The sequence below is a fragment of the Mastomys coucha genome, unplaced genomic scaffold (genome assembly GCF_008632895.1).
Source record: "Mastomys coucha isolate ucsf_1 unplaced genomic scaffold, UCSF_Mcou_1 pScaffold7, whole genome shotgun sequence".
NCBI lineage: Eukaryota > Metazoa > Chordata > Mammalia > Rodentia > Muridae > Mastomys > Mastomys coucha.
In genome coordinates this window covers 46771861-46795015 of record NW_022196913.1, presented here as the reverse complement: position 1 = coordinate 46795015, position 23155 = coordinate 46771861, and the positions used below count along the sequence as shown (strand labels likewise).

General features: G+C 40.5%; 1 non-coding gene across 1 annotated transcript; it reads left to right on the top strand.

Annotated features, from left to right (window-relative positions):
• The first annotated feature begins 2280 nt into the window (after nt 1–2280).
• LOC116082947 lies at nt 2281–2443 on the top strand. Its single transcript, XR_004115549.1, has one exon. It is a non-coding gene; the product is annotated as a U1 spliceosomal RNA (small nuclear RNA).
• The last annotated feature ends 20712 nt before the right edge of the window (nt 2444–23155 follow it).

Below are 23155 nucleotides of genomic sequence, written 5' to 3'. Positions count from 1 at the left end.
ACGGGTGTCCATGTTTAATCTATTGCATATAAAGTTAAAATCTGACATTGCTCTTGAGAACAATAAAAATGATTGTCTAATGTGGATGTGAATAAGAACAACCTTTTATGAGACACTAATACCCAATAAATGTGAGAAAACATTTTTCTTCAGACAGCATGGTTTACACAGAGGCTTTCAGATAAATGGTCTTAGTAAATCTTTTCTTAGTAGATGCCAAAAAAATCAAGCAATACTTGTAGAGTTCCTTTGCCAAATATGGTGCTCATGTATTCAATATATTAATGATATACACAACAAAGAAGGGATGTCTTCCAGCACATGATGGACTCTTCAAGTTAGAATTTAGAAGAGCTATTCATATTTGCCTTCAATTGTGCTTTTGAGGTTGCTTAAACTCCATGACCCTGTTTTAGGTAACAGAGACCCATCTCCCAGATTTTCATAGGAAAGTCTTTACATAAGAACTCCTAAGCACCCTAGATCCTCATGTTCCACCTCACTCCCACGCTTTCTTCGCTGCCACTCTCACTTTGCCTGGATGCTGTCCTCTTTAGGACAGATTGTTGCTGTTGAAACCAGTCCTGCCAAATGCCTGTCTTCCTGACCATCCCCTCTTGTTCTGCAAATGTTTCCTATTGAATTGGAGCAGTTGTAATTAACCAATGAAGACCCTCCTCAGACTTTCACTGCTAATGTTTCTAAATGAAGGGAGGAGATTCTTGAGAGAGACTTGCACTATTAATGTCTTCATGTGGAGGGAGAGGGAGGCCTGAAGAGCTGCACCATAAGTTGATTATTCTTCTGCAAGTAACCCTTTAATTTGCTCCACTAAATATTCTTTTATTTGTGCTCCTAAGAGAATCTCCTCCCCCATGCTTCTGTAGAAAATTACTTAGCAGTGCTCCTGTATAAGTTAACCTTTATATATATTTCTAAAGGTATCCCCTCACCCATATGTCTGTAAATAACCTCTTGTCCATGCTTATATAGAGAACTTTAATACATTTATTGGCTGACCGAGCTGATCTTGGGTAAGTCTTTGACCTATTGGTATCCTATCTGTGCATTTCTTTGTGTCTCCCCAGGGGATATAATCCCACACCTCTGCTTAGAGCAATTTCCTTTATTTTTTTTATTAGAACACTAATTATCCATTTAATCTTCCACTTAGAAATCATTACTTCCACCTTGACAAGCCTTATTTTTTATATTGAAGAGACAGACATTCGAGTTTTCTACTTTGTATGCAGTATTTTCTCTTACTAGAAACTCATGCAAAGGAATTTTGGTTTCAATAAGGATACTTCATACTCAAGGAATAAACTTAGGGATGTTTACATCTTGATAGCAGCTTTCGATTCAAATAAAGATTGCTGACATTATGACTTAGATCTTTAAATCCTATAATACTACAGGGTAAGAATTAGAAGTTCATTGTTTGTTTGTTTGTTTCAGGATGAGCTACAAAAAACACTAAGAACTTCATAGTGCCGGAAAGTGCTATATAAGCTGCTGGAAAATAGTAATCAATGATCTCACCCAGCTGTGGACTCTATATGACATAATATCAGGTAGCTGGGCAAGATGTAATCACTGGCCATAGGGTACAACTATTCTGATGGTAACCAATTGATTTCTCACTGTATGTGATGCCCACTCCACTGGAAGAAAATCATGTCTGGGACTGTAAACCTCATTCAAAGCCAATGACTAGGATGGCCATAGTGATAAATATACTACTGATGCTTTACCAAATGGACATGGTGTCAAACTTCCTTCTAAATGCTTTTGTTAACATCTGTACTAGTAGTTCTCTAGAGAATGGAACTTATAGAATGAATATATCTATAGCTATTCTAAATCTATATCTAGATAGATAGATAGATAGATAGATAGATAGATAGATAGATAGATAGATAGATAGATAGATAGGGAGTTTATTAGAATGGCTTACAGACTGTGGTCCAGCTAGTCTAACAATGGTTATCTACTAAGAGGAGTTCCAAGAATCCAGTAGTTGTTCTTTCTATGAGGCTGGATGTCTCAGATAATCTTCAGTATACCCAGAATCCTGACGAAGTAGGCTCTAAAGCCAAGGGATGGACTGGCCAGTAAAAACAAGAGCAAACAGGCAAAGAGCCAGTTTCCTTCTTCACTGTTCTTTATATAGGATGCAGGAGGAGGTGTGGCCCAGATTAACGGTGTATCTTCCCACCTCAAGAATCAGGATTAGAAGTGAGTCTTCCTACTTCTAATGATTTAATTAAGAAAAATACAATACTTACCTGGCGGGAGATACCATGATCATGAAGGTGGTTTCCCCAGGGCAAGGCTTATCCATTGCACTCTGGATGTGCTGACCCCTACGATTTCCCCAAATGTGGGAAACTAGACTGCATAATTTGTGGTAGTGGGGGGACTACATTCGTGCTCTCTCCTGTAAGAAAAAAAAGAAAGAAAGAAAAAAGAAAGAAAGAAAAATACATCACACCTGTGTCCAGCCATTTGAGTTTAGTTACTTCCAGATGTAGTCAAGTTGAAAACCATGACTAGCCATCATAGTATCTGCAGGAAACCATGACTAGCCATCATAGTATCTGCAGGAAACCATGACTAGCCATCATAGTATCTGCAGGTTAGTGGTCTTTTCAGCCTTGGTCAGTGAAGCATCTTGTAGAAAATAGAAGTGAAAGCAGTAACTCATAATGGTTCAAAGTGATAAGAAAAAGTGCCCATTGGATCATCAACCCTACATGGACACCTATATCACCTTCTCCAAGGCTCAGAAAACACTTTGTGTAAGAGGGGGCAGAAAGAACTTAAGATTGGGAAACTGCCCATGAAATGCTGTCTTCTGGACATGAGGAGGACTTGCCTGTTGCACACATTAACAGCAACTCTGATCACCTGCTCAAGACTTGGCCCATCAACATTTTGTTATGGGTGAGGGAGGGATTTATGAGGCCCTATCCAACCCCAAGGAGCTTTAGTCAATTAATAGTTCCTGGAGGAGGAAGAGTCATAGAACTTTGGGGTGTCACTGCTGATAACCTAGCTGCCTTTACTCAGGTAAACATATTAAACTAACTAAGCATAGTGTATCACACACAAATAAAAGAGACATTGAACTAGGAGGGAAACTAGCCAGGAATAAGAATGGAGTTAAGTAAGAATGTACGGGGATAAGAGAGAATACTGTACATTATATATGTATGTGAACTTAACAAAAGAATAAATTTAAATGATCATTAATCTTATCATGCTCATTAAATTCTTGGTGATTCTTGATTATCTGATTGAAGTTTTGGATGAAGATTTTGTATTGATAAGCATGAAGCGTGAATCTTCTCTTCCATTACCATGACCATATAAATAGATTCTTCTAAGGAGACTTCTTGTTTTGATCATCATTTCATTTCATATTTTCATCCTCCCAAATGGTATGCTCCTTGAAGGCAGAAGCAGGGCTGTACTCCATTCTTGTAGCTCAAAACAAGCAAAGTGAGTCATACTGAAGACAATAAATTAAAGACAAGTAAAGAAAGAAGGAAATAACTGCCCTCCATGGGAACTTTATATGTATTAGCATGCATGCTCCTGGATATTAATATAATAAATTCCTTTTACACTAACTTACCTCTGACTCATGGAAGGGGAAGAGTAATTTGATTTAAGTGATAAGTATTCAGAATCTCTGTTGGTCTTTGTCAAAGATGCTGATGAGCAAGTCAGAGCTTGGAGAAAGAAAAAGGTTTTAAGTTCTGATGGTCCTTTTGAAAAGAGAAAACCGTGGTCGGCGGGGCAGTACATGAGTGTAGGTACCTTAGAGAAAACCGTGGCTGGCGGGGCGGTACGTGAGTGTAGGTACCTTAGAGAAAACCATGGCTGGCGGGGCGGTACGTGAGTGTAGGTACCTTAGAGAAAACCGTGGCTGGCGGGGCGGTACATGAGTGTAGGTACCTTAGTGGCCAGATGGATTGATTTCCTCAGGAGCCAGCATTACAAGTGGTTCTCAACTCAGGTGCTGAGCACCATGCTCTCAGGTCCTCTGCCAGAGCAGTATATGTTCTTAACTTCTAAGCCATCTCCTGAGAGCAATATTTTTAAAGGATTTATGATTATAACTATAGAATTGTATTTTCAGTTCCATAAAATTGTTGATATTTATAAGCCTCTCTCCTCTCCATGCTAGAATTTCGACTGCTTTGATTTCATGCTCACCACATACCTGTTGCCACATTGCAAATATGACATATTCAGTCATATTTGCAAAGTCCGCACCATGATCAGAAGTCAGTGTTTCACACAGCAGTCCTCACAATATACCATCCCCTAGCTGAGGAGCTGAGGGTGACAGCTGCCAGGAGAGAGACAGCCAGTTTACCAATGGTGCTGCTCCTGATGGGTTAGCCATGTTCCAAAGAATGGTCCTATACACACACACACACACACACACACACACACACACACACACACACACACATATGCTGGAAGTTAAATGAACTCAGTAGGTTTTAAAAAAAGAAAACACGATCAAAATATAATATATTTAGCATGACATTCTCAAACAATAACTTTAGGAAATCTGGAGGTTCATTAAGGGGAAAGGAACCAATGGCTGTGCACTTGGAAAATACAACTTTGAACAGTCATCATGCCTACGGTGCTACTGTTCTGCTTAGGTGACTTGTACATATGCTGCTTCACATCTTTTCAGGCAGGCGTATCTTTTTTCCTTTTAGTCTTGTTTCCTTCAAAACATGCTCTCAGCTCACCTGCATGATGTTCTTATTTAACTAACGTCTTCATGGAGAGGATGAGGGAGTGCCAAATGGACTGAGAGCACAAGAGAGCCTTAGCTTGAGATCAGTAATCCTTCGGATCTTGGCAGCATCAGAATTGCCTGTAGGATGTCTTGAAAACACTGATTATTGTTATAAAAGACCATCTTAACTGTGAACAGTTTCACTCTATTTCACCAGTATGGTGTTACTCAAAGAATCATTTTGTCCAGAAAAATAACAACAATAATAAAACAACCATGATGATGTACTGTTGCACCAAAAACCCAATCATGAAATGTGTCCCATGGTCCAGATTAGAAAGCTGCTGATCCATGGGAGGAGATACAGAGACAAAGTATGGAACAGAGACTGAAGGAAAGGCCATCCAGAGACTGCCCCACCTGGGGATCCACCCCATATACAGTTACCAAACCCAGACACTATTGTGGATGCCAAAAAGTGCTTGCTAACAGGAGCCTGATGTAGCTGTCTCCTGAGAGGCTCTGCCAGTGCCTGACAAATACAGAGGTGGATGCTCTCAGTCAACCATTGGACTGAGAACAGGGTCCCCACTGAAGGAGCTAGAGAAAGGACCCAAGCAGCTGAAGGAGTTTGCAGTCCCATAGGAGGAACAACAATATGAACCAACCAGTATCCCCAGAGGTCCCAGGGACTAAATCACCAACCAAAGAGTACATGAAGGGACCTATGGCTCCAACTGTATATGTAACAGAGGATGGCCTTGTCAGTCATCAATGAGAGTAGAGGCCATTGGTCTTATGAAGAAGACTCAATGCCCTAGTGTAGGGGAATGCCAGGACTAAGAAGTAGAAATGGGTGAGTTGGTGAGCAGGGGGGGAAGGAGAATGGAATAGGAGGTTTTCAGAGGGGAAACCAGGAAAGGGGATAACATTTGAGATGTTAATAGAGAAAATATCTAATTAAATAAAAGAAAGAGAAAGAAAGTTGCTGATCATGCCCAGTGTTTTAGCTAGGGTTTTACTGCTGTGAACAAACACCATGACCAAGTCAACTCTTATAGGAACAACATTTAATTGGGGCTCGCTTGGAGGTTCAGATGTTCAGTCCATTATCATCAAGGCAGGAACATGACAGTATCCAGGCAGGCATGGCACAGGAGGAACTGAGAGTTCTACATCTTCATTTGAAGGCTACTAGCACAGTACTGACTCCCAGGCAGTTAGGATGAGGATCTTTAAAGCCCACACCCACAGTGACACACCTATTCTAACAAGGCCACACCTCCAAATAGTGCCACAGCCTGGGTTAAGCATATTCAAACCATGACACCCATTGAGTTTCTTCTAGGCAAAAGGAGCTCTACTGCTTCAAGAGAACCACCAGACCAAAGTGATCACTGCTGAGAAATACTTAGCACAGCTGATTATGCAAAGCAGAAAACATAGTGTCAGAAAAACAAAGAGTGGGGACCACTGATTTGTTTCAAATTGGCAAAAGAAATCTGCCTAGAGAGTATATGAGGGAAGAGAGGATTTTAGTGCTCAATAAATCGTTCACCCTACTGTGGAAATATGTACTTATTCTGCAATACAAGCTTGACTTTTGAGATAACTAAATACAAGCACAGTAAAACTTGAGAAAGGGTTTATTTCAGCTCATTCTTTGAGGGGCTTGAGTCTGTCACAGCAGGAACATCACAGCATCAACAGAAAGTGGTTGTTCACATTGCATCCAAGTCAGGAAGCAGAGAGAGATGAAGACTCACAGTCACACTCACCTCACTTTCTCATTTTTTCCCTTTTATTCAGTATGGCATCTCAGTCCAGTGGTGCTACCCACATTCAGGGTGGGTGTCTAGGTGCTTGCAAATTCACTCATGTTGACAATGAAAACCAATTGTCACTCATCTCCCAATAGTATTCAGTTCCCAAACCATTACCACACCAGCCTTTAATAAATATTGCAGATTCCAGTACTGTATGTACTATATGTAACTATTTATATACAAATGTAAATAAGACATTTTTCATACACACGTGTAGTTCTATAAGGCTGGTACTATTATTAACTATCATCATCATCTCATTTTCTTATGAGCAGACTGTGAAACATGAACACAACATAGCTTTCCCAGGTAATATACTTGTAATAGTTATGTTACAGGCAAGGCAGAGTTTCCATTTGGCCTCACTCTCTGTATCGTTAGTCATGACCCTGAATAGCTGTCATGCCTGACCTGACGAATAGGTCTATAATCTATGTAATGCCAAGTGGGGCCCCAAATACAAGGCTGCCTTGAAAACAGAGAGAAAGGAAAAGGTCAGTTGTCAAATGTCAAATGATTGGTTGGATCTTTCAGAATTATGCTAGAAAACAACCTGCCATAATTACTGAAGCATAAGAAAATTTAAGACTTAAAAACAAAGGAAATTCTGATGCCCCTTATGCAGAAATATTTTTATATTACAGTTAAGAAAAACACATTGCTTCACAGAGTACTCTGTAGACCCAGTGCTCCTCAGAAAGACGGCATGGATTTTCAGCGGACATCTATCTATATGTTATTCTAGCCTAAGCCTCAGAGCCCACCCTCACCTGTCCCCCACCCCCTTGCTAGGAAGCTCACATTTCCCCAAGGCCACCTCTGATCCATTCAGTAAGGGCTTTCTTGCTCTGTCAGTGCTGTGACTCCTGTGTCTGGTTACAGGGTTGCTCCTTACTGGCCTTGTAGATGAATGGCTGAGTCCCAATGGCTGTCACCTTCAATTCATCTCAGCTCTGACTTTCCCTTGAGCCATTCCAAGCTCACCCTGGTTCTATTATGTCTCTTGTATCTATATCTTGTGATGGTTAGAAGTGAGGTGTTTAAAGGAGTCTTCTCTCTCTAGCAACATGACAAGTGGTTTATTTGAGTATCTGGACCAAGACTCACTTCATAGATACAAAAAGTACATAAAGTGTGTGCTCTTCAGATATCTGTAAAGTCTGATTTTCCCCAAATAGATGAAGTTGCGTGTGCTTCTTAAGCATTTCTTTTACTTCCTTCTGCCTCATCAAAAATTATAAAAAGAATCAGAACATGAATCTCATCAAAACTTAGGAGCTAAGATAGCTCAGCTTATAAAATGCTTGTCTTGCAAGTATGGGGACCAGAGTTCAATCTCCGGTGTCTATGTACATCCAGGTGTGATGGACTATACCTGTAAGCCTAGTGTTAAGAAATAGACAGGAACCTCCATTGGGGTAGCTGGCTGGCTCACCTGGCCTAATTGATGAGTTACAACCAATAAGTATTAGATAACACATGGAAAGTATTTCTGAGGAAGACATTCAAGGTTGTCCTCTGACAAAGTACATGCATACACATATGAATGTACATCCAAGCTTACATGTATCCCACCCACACACATAAGCATATGCACTCATGTCACACATGCACTTCCCTACCTACAAATGTGGATTCAAACAGGTACATGCACACATGCATAAAAATAACCAATTACTCTGGAAAAAATGAGTAAATAGAAAATTATCAATCAATTCTGCTCAAATGTTGAAAATAATCATCAGGTTAAATAAAAACTGTAGTCCAATATAAAATCAATTTATAATAAAAATCTGCTTCTTCACACTGTACTATGTTTTCAAGGCAGAGACTTCTTCCATCTTAGCCAAGAGAAGCTCAATTGAATGAGTGGAATTATACTCATTTGTTTGATTTTAACAGAATCATGATGTCACTGGGTCTGGATTATTTAAGGGTCACTAGAATTTTATGCTAATAGAGAACATGACACATATGGCAGACAGAAGATGGGTAGTCTTATGTCACCACATGTTATGTGACTCAGTCACATCCCTGAGATTCTTGCTTATTACTCTGTTATGTTGGAAGGCTCAGATTAGCTCTCCCCAACACTTGTCACATGTTGTAATCATGATCCCTTTGATATTCTGACCTGGAGTTTCTGAGACGTTAGTTTGCCCCCCGCTGTTCCTTCTTATTTTGGTAACTGTCATGTTGAAAATCTTTACTCTTAAACTGAATAAATGAAGCCAAGAAAGAATGGTCATCAGGTTCTGATAGAGGTGGGTTGCCCATAATTAAGGCTCTCTGCCCTCCATGTTTTACCTTCATGACTCTAACTGTCCTGAACATTGACATCTGGATTATGTCATTTCTGCTTCATGAGGAGATTATCAGGGGTTCAGGTCAGGAGGCAGGTAGCAAAGGTAACTACTCCTGCAGAATGTCTTCAGGTCAGCTAGGAATACAGGCTAAACCGAAGCAACAGCAATGCACTGGATAGAATTCTTGGAAGAATCTTGAATCTCCCTTCCTTTTTCTACTCCTGGTTACCAGGGCACATATGCCCACATGGAAACCAGAGTGTCCTCCCTCAAATGCTTATTTACAATTTTTTTTTTTAAATAGAAGATCTTTCCTTGAACCTGGGGCTCAACAATTTGACTATATCAGCTGGACTGCCTCAGGAAATCCCCAATTCCCTCACCTCTTAATCTCCAACAGACAACCCCTCTATTTGAACCCCCAGCACTGGGCTTATAAGCACACATCACCATGTCTGGCTTGTATGTGGGTGCAAAGGACCTGACTGCACTTCCATGATTAGTACCAACTGAGCCATCTCCTAGTCTTAAATCTTCCCCTCTTTTATGAAACCTTTCTGAACTCATCATCTGAAAACTTCTCGCATACTTCTGAACTCCCAAATCAACTTTAATCCTCAGCATTTAGAAATTAATTTTTCTGTCTACCCGTGACTTGGCCTCTTCAACAACTTGTCCAGGTAGGAAGATGGTCTTAGCTTTTTGATGTTGAAAGTGTTTTTGACACAGTACACATGTGACTGCAGTTGATTTGATGGCTCTGCTTCAGCCCACAGACATTCCTGCACTGGTGTGCAAATTGAAAAAAATCTTCAGCTACATTGTCTGCTAAGTATGAAAGCATGCTCTAATTTAAAGGGCCTGTAGTAATTGGTTCCCACCCTTTCAAAGCCATCCAGGGTAGTTGGTTTTCAATTCACACAAACATAAGCTTCTAAAATGGTTTTGAAAATAGACGTTAGCTTTTAGTTGAAACCCTCCAGTGGATAAAATATGGCTGTTACGACAGAGTCCCGATTTTTCTTATCATTTTTATGGCTTTTCCATAAAACCAAACATCATTTCCAATCTTTCTTTTATAAAAGAAACCCTGGTCTCTGGAGAGATGATTTAAGGGTTAAGTGTACATTTTTCTCTTGTAGAAGGCCCAGGTTCAATGCCCAGCACTCACAGAGTAGCTTACAAGTATCCCTAACTCCAGCTTTAAGAGATCTGATACCTCTTTCTGACCTCCATAGGCTCCAGGCATGCATGAAGTGCACACACATACAAGCAGGAAATGCATTCGTACACAGAAATGAGAAGGCAAATCTGTATTTTGTGCATAGTTATCTAAATCTATCCCTTTTGTGAACATAAACTACATTGTACCTGTTCAGCAGCTCCTCAGTCAATCAGAAACACTCAGAAAGTTCAACAGCTCTTTGAACATTCTGGGATTGATGGTTGCTAGGGAGTAGTGTGAGAATCGGCTAGCTCTAGACCAACCCCCATAGCAATCCTCACAGGGTTTTCAGCCTCTCCAGGGAAGAAACAATATCCTCTCTTGGCCAGGAGTCTCAGTTAGCTCTGTGGAGCCACAGGTAGAATGCAGATCTGGAAAATGGTGCTGCCAATGTGCTTGGGTAGAGATGCTTATCAAGGTCCTTTTATTGTCCCCTTAACAATGGCCAGCAGTCCTACCAGTGTTTGTTTTCACAGGCCATTCTCTGCAGAACAGAGGCTGCAAGCATCAATCAGAAGAAGAATTCAGGAATGTGCAACAGGAGGGTACCCAGCAAGACAGGGATGAGGAGGGGGTCCAGTTTTTGCTCCTCTTCCTCAGTTCACGGTAAAGCATGGAAAATAAGATCGGGTCAGAGACTGGAGTGATGAGGATGGTGGTCCACACTGAGAGGTTGTGATGCTGTCATCATTATTGCTCCCAAGTCATTTACAGGACCAACCAATACCACTTCATAACAACTCATTAGAAAAACTGAATAAGGAAGAATGGAAATAAGGAAGAATTTCACAGGCCCTTTGAATATGCATTATAGCTTCCAGTTTGATATGTTTAGCATATGCTATCTTCCTGGGTGTGTGAACAAGTGAATCTCTGTGCCTATATCTGTTTCTTGAATTGTTTCTTGGTCTCTTTTCCTTCTGTTTGTTTGTTCTGTCCTATTCTAATGTGTTGGCTTTTGTTCCATCTTTTTTTATTTTATTATTATTCTTTAAATTATCCTTTAGAAACCTGCTTGTTTTCTAATGACTGGAACTGGGGTAGGGGAGCAGGATCCAGATAGGAGAGGAGGTGGGGAGGAACTGGGAGGAATAGAAAGAGGGAAAACTGTACCCAGTATATATTAGATAAGAAAAATCTCTTTTCAATAAATAGAAAAGGTTCTTTAAAAAATGCTAGGATGTAAAAAAAAAATTTTTTTTTTTGAGGCAGGATCCTATGAGTGGCTGAGATTGGCTTTAGAATCATAATCTTCCTGCTTCTACATCCAAAAATTGGGATTATTAGGTGTACTTGACTTTGAAGATTGGTTTTGATCTCTCTATGACTGCCCCATTTTGTTCAGGACTGAAGAACTAGGCTTCCACAAAGCTCTTCTTCAATTAGAAACTGGCAGTGCTTAAGAGGTACTGAACTATTCATTAGCTTCAAATGTTTTCTTCATATGTTAAGCCACAAAATCATAAATAACTTCCTGTCTTTGTTTCAGCCAGCATTCTGCCACTGTGACACACTAACTGGAGTCAGCCAAGTTAAAATGAAAAAAGGTTTATTTTGACTCATGTGCCTCAGGGCAGGTAGCAGATGGAGCTTGTTTACTTCATCACAGCTACGTAGTGAAAAGGCAAAAGCCTCTGGGTCCCAATATCTTCTTAACTTCCTCTCATGAGTCACAACCTCGGAAAGGTTCTACAAGTCCCAACGTTAGCCTGGTCCAGGGCTGGTGACAAAGATTTGAACACATAGGCATTTGGGGGATATATTAGATCCAAACTAAAAGAGTTACTGTAGGTATTAGACTGTCTTCAGTTCTTCATATATTAAGGCTTGCACTTACAAGGTCATCAGATTAGAGAGAAAAAACACTACAGGTAGCTTTCAATTTTGAGTACATTTAGTCAACCAGACAAATAGGAAAGGTTTTTTCCATTCTGTATTTTATTGGAGGAAACTGTATACCTCTACTCAAACAATACTTTTTCAACATACCAAGGACTGGGCTCTCAAGAGTCAAAGATTAGCAAGCTGGTCCCATCCTTGTGATAAACGACATATTTCCATGAGGAAGCTACAGCTTCAGTAAAATGTGGTGAGGGCTGTGACAACAGGTTTCCCCTAGGAAGGAACCTTCCCTGGAGGAAGAAGGAGCATAGACAGCACTTAGGGATGACTCTCTATCCCAAGGGGCGGGACTTCAGGACCAAGAGAACAGAGGTGGTAAAAAGGGGTGGCTTTCGTCTTAAAGATCACCTCCTTAGTCCTTACCCATAAACTCAACCATTCGTGATTCTTCTGTAACATTTCTGCTTCTGGGATCTTGCCTCATCCTTCATGGCTTGATCATGGAAACCAGAATGAAGAAATTACAGACATTGAAGAAATGACAGATGCACATAGAAAAAAACTGATACTGACTGGGCTGTATTCTGTCTTGTACAGGGCACCTACTACTCTGCCTGGAAACTCAGAGAATTCTTAGTTACAATGTAGGGAAGAGGGTTAGATAGTCTCTGTAGGGGAGCAGTCTCTGGCTGTAAACATGCAGCGGGAGGAAGCTGTGGTTGATATATAACCCTGGTAAATCATGGTAAACTTACACATTTGGACCAGGGGAGGCTTTGCTATCTCTCTGAGCCTTACCTAGGGAAGACATTGTTATATCCTGGCCTGTCAAACCTCCACAAACCTGGGTGCTAACAGCATGTGTATGTTCAAAGCAGACTCTCACCCAAGCCCTCTCTGACCATATTAGTTCACAAAGGTCACATAACTACAGTAGAGTTCATTCAGATCCTGTGGGCTGACTTAATGCTCCCAAACTGACCTAAGCTTAAATTACTTTTATTTTTCTAAATTTTATTTTTATTTTCTTTACCCCCATATTCTACCCCCCCACACACACTCATACACACACACACACACACACACACACACACACATTGAAATTTGGATCTTGATTTTGGACTGTGGCTGATCTAGTTAAAATCAAAATTAACACTTATTATATATTCTGAAATAAGGCAAAAAATAAAACACTATTATGTCCGCATTTGTTCCACAGGACTAGGAGAATAACTTCAAGACCAAAGGAGTACCTAGAAATAATTTCCTACCATATGAATCCCCAAATATTCAAATTGAGAAAGTGTAGCTCATTATTTAGTTTTGATCCTTTTCAGTTGAAACCAAAAAGAAACAGCAAAGCAAATAGAAAAAAAATTTCTCACCACTCAATGTTCTTCCAAAGTCTTTTTACCACGAAGCTTTAACCACCATCAGTAACAAAATGATACCATAATTTCTGAGCTCCAGACATTCTTGAAAATACCATCTAAGATATCTTTCCATTTCATTTCTCCTGTGAGACTTCACTACCATTGTATATTGCTTCATGTTGACAGTATTATTAGCACTTTAGCACAAAGCTATTAATGACTTCATTAGCAAACATCCCAGAGTACATTTATACAAACCTAGATGGTTCAGGTCAGTTACTCATGACCTCTTGACACCAAAAGGTGTGATAAATTGAGAAACATGAAGCTGCTATTGGGAAAATATGACATAGATATATTTATGGCATAAAAGTATAAATATACTCAAAATAACTTTTATAATTCACTGTAGTGCCTAGAGAGATGGTTGAGTGATTAAAGGCATATATTGCTTTTGCAAATGTCCTGAGTTCAATTCTTAGAACCCACACCTACTTGTAATTCCATCTCCAAGGGTTCTGATACCTTTATGTATCCTCCTCAGGCACTACATTTATTTACATATACCTTGACATACAGATATACACACACAAACACACACACACACACTCACATAATTATTTAAAGTATGACATAGTAAATATACAAATGAGCAACACAACTGTTTACTATCAAGTACTCTATACTATATTGTACAGTCAATGCATTTGGTTGTTTACATTAGTGTTACCCCAAGTATCCCTGTATAATAAAATGTGCAGACTACAACATCAACAGACAATGGGAAACTTTTAGCTTATTATAATCTCCAGGGACAGATGCTTGTCCATGATGTGTCACTGAGTGAAACTTCATTCTGCAACATGTGACTGTTCTACTGTTACTTCTGTCTTAGAGATTATAAAAACTGAGCAATAACAGTGATGTAGTTGCCCTGCCCTAGCCTTTCCTTATAGCCAGGGGAGTCACATAAAATGTGAGATAAACATGGCTAGACAGGCCAGCTAGGGCAGCTAATCTTTACTGTTAACAGAACTTCATCTAGAAGGCAGAAGTGTACCTCTGGATATGTCTGAGCCAGCGTTTCCAGGGAGAACTGACTGAAGGGAGAGCTCCATCCTGGATGTGAGAGGTTCCATCCCATGGATGAGGATCTGAGAGCCCCGATCTTCCAGCAGCCATGAAATGAACTGCTTTTCTCACCAGGAAAGATTGAGCCCCCTGAGACTATGAGCCAAGATCAATCTTTCCTGCTTGAAGCTATTTCTATCAGTTATTTTGGTCCTAGAAATAAAAGGCTAAAGGATATGTCTAGATCTTTTTCTGGGAAGAAGTCAGAGATCCTGATTGGAATTTATCAACAGAGCACTGGAGGCAGCCAGTGTTGATTCCTGATTTGGATCCACACTATTGCACAGTTTCCCACCCCCACCCCCACCCCACCCACCTCCTGCTACAGTAGACCTTTTGCAAGAAAAGGGATATGGCATGATTTCAGGGAATTTAGGGAATCTCTCTCACTGCATGACACTCACACCAACCTTTTCAAGGTGCATGACCTCCAACCTTTCAAGAAAACATGAGAATGTTGATCTCACAGAGTAAAAACTCCGGTCACCAAATGCCAGGGAGTTCCCTAGAGCAAGTGTAGGTAGGAGGAGTTAGACAATCAAGAGAAGTTGGAAGGGGTCATATTGAGCAGAGAATACAGAAACAGGGAGGGGTCAGAATGCAAAGCCTAGGAATATCCAAGGTACTTGGCCTGGCTTATCCTAACTGGGAAGCCTGGGCAGGGGGAAAGGAGGTAGCAGAGGGCAGAGGCAATCAGGTTCACCACAAATCCACTAACCCTAATTCCCTTTTAGAGCCTTGCTGGTCCTTGAATCACATAGTGTCATTCCTCGGGTGCAATGGAAACCTCAGGCATCTGGACTGCCACTGGAGAAGTGTAGATCATCAGAGCCACATTATATCAAGGGAGCCAAACCATTGTTGACCTGAGAGTTGTACAAAAGCCTTTCAGATGGACTTCGCATCCATGCAATTGAAGCCTATTAAATCAATCCAAGCTAATACTTACAATTTCCAGAAACGTGGGCATCCAGGCCCTTGTCTACCAGTTAGGACTATTATTAGATTTTTCCTCCTGTGAACCTACTTAGAATTTTTCTCATACACCCACTAATTCCCCTAAGAGGGAGATTATTAAAGCACTTCAAACCATCTTGCTTGGATTGTAAAATGCTAATGTCCCCCTTTATTTATGTAGTCTGTTGGCGTGCAGGATGGAAAAGAAAAGTAATGCCTCAGATATAAGAAGCTGCTCAGGAGAAGAATCAAGAAAAGAAAACTTACAAGCAGCAAAACCAAAGCACCGTCATGGGATGGCTTCCCAACCAGCCTTCTATTCCTGCTGCTCCCAAGGCTCGGAGCAGATGCACAAGCTGGGAAACAGGAAAGAGCGCAGAGAACTGGAGAAACACTGCCTGGCATGATAACGTGTGGTTCCGTGTCTCAAATCCTATGCTTCTCACATGAAGAAATGCATGCATTTCCAATCCACTGCAAGATGACTGGTCTCTCTAAGTTCATACAGCCAAGGTAGTGGTTTCTTCAGTGGAAAATTGGAATAGATAGATAGGTCAAAGGCATTCTGCTGATTGGGAATTATTCTAAACATGTTTAAGAACTTTAACCTTAAAATGTAGAAAATAATAAAAATTTAATATATATCTATATGATATGTAATGTATATGTATGCATATATATGATGGAATTTTATCCAGTTATAAAGAAATATGAAATTAACAAAAAAAATTGGATCTAAAAAGCATTACATGGTGATCCAGACTCAGAACAACCAAACTTGCATGTTTTCTCTCACATGGAGAATCCAGTTTCTAACGTTGGTCTATGTGTCTATGTGTCTGAAACTAGAAAGGGTAAAGATGTAAAAGTGTCAGAGGATGTCAGGAGAGTACTGGGACATATGCGATGTCAAAGTTCAAAGGAGGCTACAGGGGGTAGAAGAGAATGAGGCGAGTAGAGAGAATTGGCAGTGGAAAGAAGAATCAACAAAATCCAATTTTGTCTGAAAGCATCATAAGGAAACCTAATACTTGGTGTGCTATTTTTAAAATAATTAATTCAAAGTGAAGAAGTCATAAAAAAAAAACCCTTGGACTTAATTAAACTTCTAATTAAGCTTGAGAGCATGATGAACTTCAGCTATGTCTTCAACCTGTTCCCACCTTTCTCATCACCTCCAAATGTCTGGAGAACACCTACCTACACCCTCAGACATTGGGACAAATACCGAGTCACACTGAAGGGAAAATCAGACTTAGAATGGTGTCTTTATAAAAATAATGTCTCAGGGATGGAAAGAGGCTCAGAGTTTTAGAAGATGCTGCTCTTGCAGAAGAACAAGGTTTCTTGTTTTTAGTAGTCACCTTAGATAGTCCATAACTGAGTGTATCTACTGTACTAGAGTGTCCCTACTATAGGAGACTTGACACTTCTGGTCTCTACTGGCACCCATACATATGAGAGTGCATACACACACACACACACACACACACACACACACACTAAGATATATTTAAATAAAATTTAAAATAGCTGGCATGATGGCCCATACTTTTAATCCCAGTACTCTAGGAGGCAGAGATAAGCAGATCTCTCTGAGTTTGAGGGACACCTGGTCCACATAGCAAGTTCCAGGATGGCCATGGCTACATAGTGAGACCCTATCTCAAAATAAACAAATAAGTAATATCTGTCTGTCCTCAAAATCTAGCAAAACCCTAAGGGAAAAATAGCAAGTCAGTTTATAACTCACTCAGGATATAAGAATTTTTAAATTTTTTAATTGGATATTTTCTTTATTTACATTTCAAATATTTCCCCTTTCCAGGTCTCCCATTTGGAACCCCCCTATGCCATCCCCCTTCTCCTGCTTCTATGAGGGTGCTCCCCCACCCATCCACCTACCTACTCCTATCTTCCCTTCCTGGAATTCCCCTACACTGGGGCATCGAACACCCTAAAGCCTAAGGGACTCTCCTCCCACTGTTGTCCAACAAGGCCATCCTCTGCCACATATGCAGCCAGAGCCATGGGTCTCTCCATGTATTCTTTGGTTGGTGGTCCAGTCCCATGGGGGCTCTGGGGGGTCAGGCCTGTTGCTCTCTCATTGGGCTACAAACCCCCTCAGCTCCTTCAGTCCCTTCTCCAACTCCATCAGGGACCCTGTGCTCAGTCCAACTGTTGGGTTCTAGCATCCGCCTCTGTATTTGTCAGGCTCTGGCAGAACCTCTCAGGAGACAGCCATATCAGGCTTCCATCAGCAAGCACTCCCAGCATCTGGGTTTGGTTGCTGTATATGGGATGGATCCCCAGGTGGGGCAGTCTCTGGATGGCCTTTCCTTCAGTCTCTGCTCCATACTTTGTCTCTATGTTTCCTCCTATGAGTATTTTGTTCACCCTTCTAAGAAGCACTGAAGCATCCACATTTTGAAGGACTGGAGTATCCACACTTTGGTTTTCCTTCTTCTTGGGCTTCATATGGTCTGTGAATTGAATCTTGGATATTCTGAACCTTTGGGCTAATGTCTTATCAGTGAATACATACCATGTGTGTTCTGTTGTGACTGAGTTACCTCACTCAGGATGATATTTCCAAGTTCCATCCATTTGCCTGCGAATTTCATGAAGTCATTGGTTTTAATAGCTAAGTAGTACTCCACTGTGTAAATGTACCACATTTTCTGTATCCATTCCTCTGTTGAGAGCTATCTGGTTTATTTCCAGCTTCTGACTATTATAAATATGGCTGCTATGAACATAGTAGAGCATGTGTCCTTATTACATGTTGGAGCATCTTCTGGGGATACGCCCAGGAGTGGTGGCTGTATTTTTTAATACCTCTAGGTATAGGTATAGATCCTTGATACAAAATTAGGTTTTCCTTAGCACTCAAGAACACTTCCCCAGGTTATAGGACATTATTTTCTTACAACATCATTTTTATGGCTGCAAAATAAAATAAACCACAGTATAAATATATCAGAACTTATTTAAACAATTCTCTTGGGCACAGGACTCCGTTGTTATAAAAACAATGTCATGTCATTCTAGCAAATAAATCTTTCCCTTTGTTGAGATTTTTGTTGTATTACTAAGTTCTTGGAGAGAACTTGTTGAGATGAAGATCATGAACATTTGCAGTGCCTTAGAAACATACAGTTCAATGTTCCTCAGAAAGCTATCCTTTCTGTGCCTCAAAAGAGAGAATATAGGATGTCGTAGGAAAGCCAGCACAATTTCCTCTCTCTGCTAGAAAGTCTGCCATATGGACAAGCTCAGTGAGTACTTGTCTGTTTTGTAAAGGGGACTGTCAACAGTCCTGCCATGGCTTTGAAATGTTAAGGACTGTCCTCACCTCATATTCATTGATAGGACTTATTAAAAATTCAGCTGGACTTGTCCTAACACAGAATATCTTAGTTCAAGTCCTAAGCCATACACTAACTATGTGATAAAAGGATGCAGATGATCTAATACCCCAGGCTGTGTTTCCCCACCGTGAAAATAAAGAACTTGTCTTATATCTATATGATCTCTCTCTTCTCTCTCTCTCTCTCTCTCTCTCTCTCTCTCTCTCTCTCTCTCTCTCTCCCTGAGATACACTTGTTAGTGTGGGTATGTGCATGTGCACATGTGTGCAGATGCATGTGTATGAGGAAGCCAGAAGTTGATGTCCAGTACCCTTTTGTCATTCATCCTCCACTATAAGATTGTGAACCTGAAGCTCAATTAGATTTGCTGGCCAAAGTAGTTCAGGGATTTCCCTGTCTCTACACCACTGTGTTCAACTTTTTTATATCTTAACATCGGTTCTGGGAATCAGAACTGTTTCTTATGCTTCTGAGTCTCTCAGCTGAGACATCGCCACAGCTCCAGGATCTGACTTTCATTAAAAGATTGCATGACAGACCATCTGTTTTCAACAATCTAACAACATACCCAGTAGCACATTATATTCACGGACATTGGCCTCAATCCCTGCAAAGTCCCAAGTCTAAGTTCTCTGAAATGTGTTGACCATGAGAAATGGCTCAGGTTGAGATTCAAGAAGGACATTCCATATTCATGAAGGTCACATGAATTTTATCACCTCCAGTTGCTACTATTCACAAATAACAACTGTGCATTTTATAAGCAATGACACAACCGACATGTTCTTTCCCTGACAAGAGACTGAAAGCTAGTGCAGGAAAAGAGGACACTTCATACCAACCTTCAGGACTGTGACCCAAAACAACGGAGAAGCAGAACTAGGTCTGGGGCAGGGACTGTGTCCAAGTCAGCAGCTTACTTACTCATCCTGAGTAGAAACACCATGTTCCTCGGTTTTCCATCTGGAGAACAGCCCAGAAATGATACAGTCTCCTTGCCAGATTGAAGAGACAGCTTTTGGAGGTGAACAACTTTTTTTGTTTGCTCTCTGTGGTAATTTATTATTCTCCTCACAGAATAGCAGTCTTTCCTGAGTAGCTGAGGATAAAGTTGCAACTTATTCAGAGATAATGTCTACTGTGTATTACCAGCTGACACGTGGCTGGTTCTGCATGCAGGGTTTTCAGGTTAGTGAGAACAGAAATCTGTTTAATTCTTTTTCCCACCATGATAACTACCATCTATTTATTGAGAGAATCTTGTGTTACAGAGACTGAGCTAAACACTTTATATTACTGGATGTCTTGGCTGTTAAGATGACTGTGTTGAAGACATATTATCTTACTTCTAAAGATAGGGTAACAGGCCAGAAAGAATAGAGAATGGTGCGGTTGGGAACTGACTACTGGTCTACCTGACTTCAAAGCCAATGTTTAGTTTGTTACATTTTTCCAATTGGGTTTAAATAGTTGGTATTCAGCTGGTGGTGGTAATTTTTGATCTTGTAGAACCAGAACTTGAGAAGAACTTGAGAAGTGGGGTCTAGATAGAGAAAGTGGGTCCCTACAGAGAGGGGTGTCTTGAGGCTTATAGTCCAGCCCTTCCTTCTGGCCCTGTTCTACTTTATAATGCTACTTACAATTTATCTTAGGGTTTCATTGCTGTGAGGAGACCCATGATGACAGCAGCTCTTGTACACAAAAACATTGGGGCTTACTTACAATTTCAGAGGTTTAGTCCATTATCATCATGGCAGGAAGCATGGCAGCATGCAGGTAAACATGGTAACAGAGAATCTGAGAGTTCTATATCTTGATCCATAGGCAGCATAAGGAGACTGGGTGTTACAGTGGGCATAGCTTGAGCATATATGACCTTAAAGCCTGCCTCTACAGTGACACATTTCCTCCAACAAGGCTACACCTACTCCAACAAGGCTATACTTACTAATAGTGCCATTCCCTATGACAAAACAAACACATGAATCTGTGGGGGCCATTTCTACCAAACTACCACATATATCAATAAGATGATCCTATGAGCTTTAATGGGATCTCTAGTTCTGTGTCTTTTGCTATGGCTGATATGTTTGATTGACAGATGGATTTGATTGACAGAGAACCATTGCTTGGACCTGGTAAGCATTTTCTTCATCCTCTTCAGCACTCTTCTTCTCTCCTTCTATTCCTTAGAGCTCACCCATCACCAACAGATGCCACTGCTTTGTATCAATTATTTCAATTTCTCAAACCTCTCCTCTATCATTACCTCAAGGGAAGTCTGCCCTCTAATGATGCAAAAGCACTATTGATTTCAAACACTTATTTCTCAGAAATGAAGCAAAGAGCACATCTCAAGGTTAAAGGAGTTGACTGATGTAGAGATCTATGGTAGTCACTCTATCTGCATTTATTGTTTAAAAGGAAAGGAATCTGAGGCGCAGGAAAGCACTTGCTCCCACAATCCCATGAGGAGGATCTAAAAAAAAGGGCAACATCTGTGTTCCAGTGTGGATGCTCCCTGGGATGCCAAGAACTTCCTGAACTAGTAACAGAGAGCAGCAAGAGGGAATCAAGGGATGGCCTGCACCAGGAGAGAAAAAAGAAAATCTCAGCCATGTTCTACAAAGACTTATTAATTTGCATTCAGTCGAGCAGAGCTGGAGAATGAATCTACTGTTTATTCTGTTTATCTTGACTGACAGCAGACAAGTCTCTAGAGGGGCTCTAAGAAATGTTAACCATTTGCTGTGAAACAGCATTTACCTGTCAGGCTTTCAGTGAGGATGGGCTGAATGAGGGCAAAGGAAACCATCTTAATTTTCCATGTTGTTCTATGATATGCTGCAGAGCACTTCACTCTCATTTCTAGCACTCTATAGTATTGATCAGTTATCCCTTTTACCTCTTACTAGTCCTCAAATAATTACATACTATTGAATGATGAAAACAACCAAGTTCATCCCATTTAGCATTATCCAGCACCTTGGTTGCTATTTATGGTAAATGAATATTTAAGGTTGTCTTTATTGTGCTAGGTATACTTAAAAAACAAAAACCAGAATTTCAGGGCTGGCGGATGGCTCAGTTGGTAAAGCTTTGCCTGGGTAGTTAACCTAACATACTTAGCAAAGTTCTATACCAATGGGAAAGACCCTGTCTCAAACAAGGAAATGAAAAAGGAAGATACATGAAGAATAGAACCTTATACTATTCTCTGACCCACAAATGAATGCATACTTGTGCACATATGCAGCCCAGATATGCATGTGAGAATGCACACAGAATGTTCACTTACATGCATTGTCTAAGATCTTGAATATAAACTGATCTTTATGTTCCCACAAAAGTATCAGAAATTTCCCTCCTGGCTTCCCTTTCTATTTAGATAAGCCCTTCTGATGGCTCCTAAGTCATTGGGGTATTTATGTTTCAATGGAAATTGTATGTGAATGCTAAATCTAGGTGGAGTGATCATAGGGGCTTACTCCAGAAACTGGAAGACTGTACCACTCAGGACCCCACCCTCATCTCTATTTGCTCCATTTTTTATCAGATGGTACTCTGTTGCTAAGTAACTGAAGGTGATAGCAGAAGACCAGCTGGTATCTGTGTGTGTATGTCTTTGTGTATGTATGTGTGTTATGTGTATACGTGTGTGTGTGTGTGTAAGTATATACATATATATGCAATGGAAAGTACCATTTAGGAAGGACAGCTACTGCGCTATCCCCTTAAAAACACTGGAAATTTGTGAATGCTCTCCTGGACTCATTGACTCTCCTCTTACTTCTGATTAGAACGTGGATATTCAAAGCAGACTTCAATCAACTGCTATTCTAATCACCAGCTTGGGGACATGAAGACATGTCTTAATTTTTCAGTAGGAAGGAGTTGGATAAAGTTCCTGTGCAACTGATTAAACCTAAAAATATTCCACTGTGCAGCATCTTCTAAATATTATGTACTGTAGCCTTCTTACAGAAGGACCAGGACCAATCTGTCCCTCCTCCCTGATGAAAGGCTTTTAGAAGCCCTTTAGAAAGCCGAGTGGAATTTGCTATTATCAATGTGCTGGCTTATCAGATATGAATTCATTTGTTTTTCTCAAAACCACTTATCAGCAAGAACAGAGCTGGCTTGTCCATATCTGAATTGTGCTCCAAACACCCTTTCTGAGTTCCCTAGGGTTCAAACAATTTTTTTTAATCTTCCAGAGTTTTTTTTTCTTAACATTCACTTGTGTTTTCTTAACCTTATACCTATTGAGGTGGATTTCTGGGTCAGGATCCCTGTAAAGACACAAGGAATTGAGGAAATTCCCAGCTCAGGCTATCTGAGGACCAATTGTCTGGG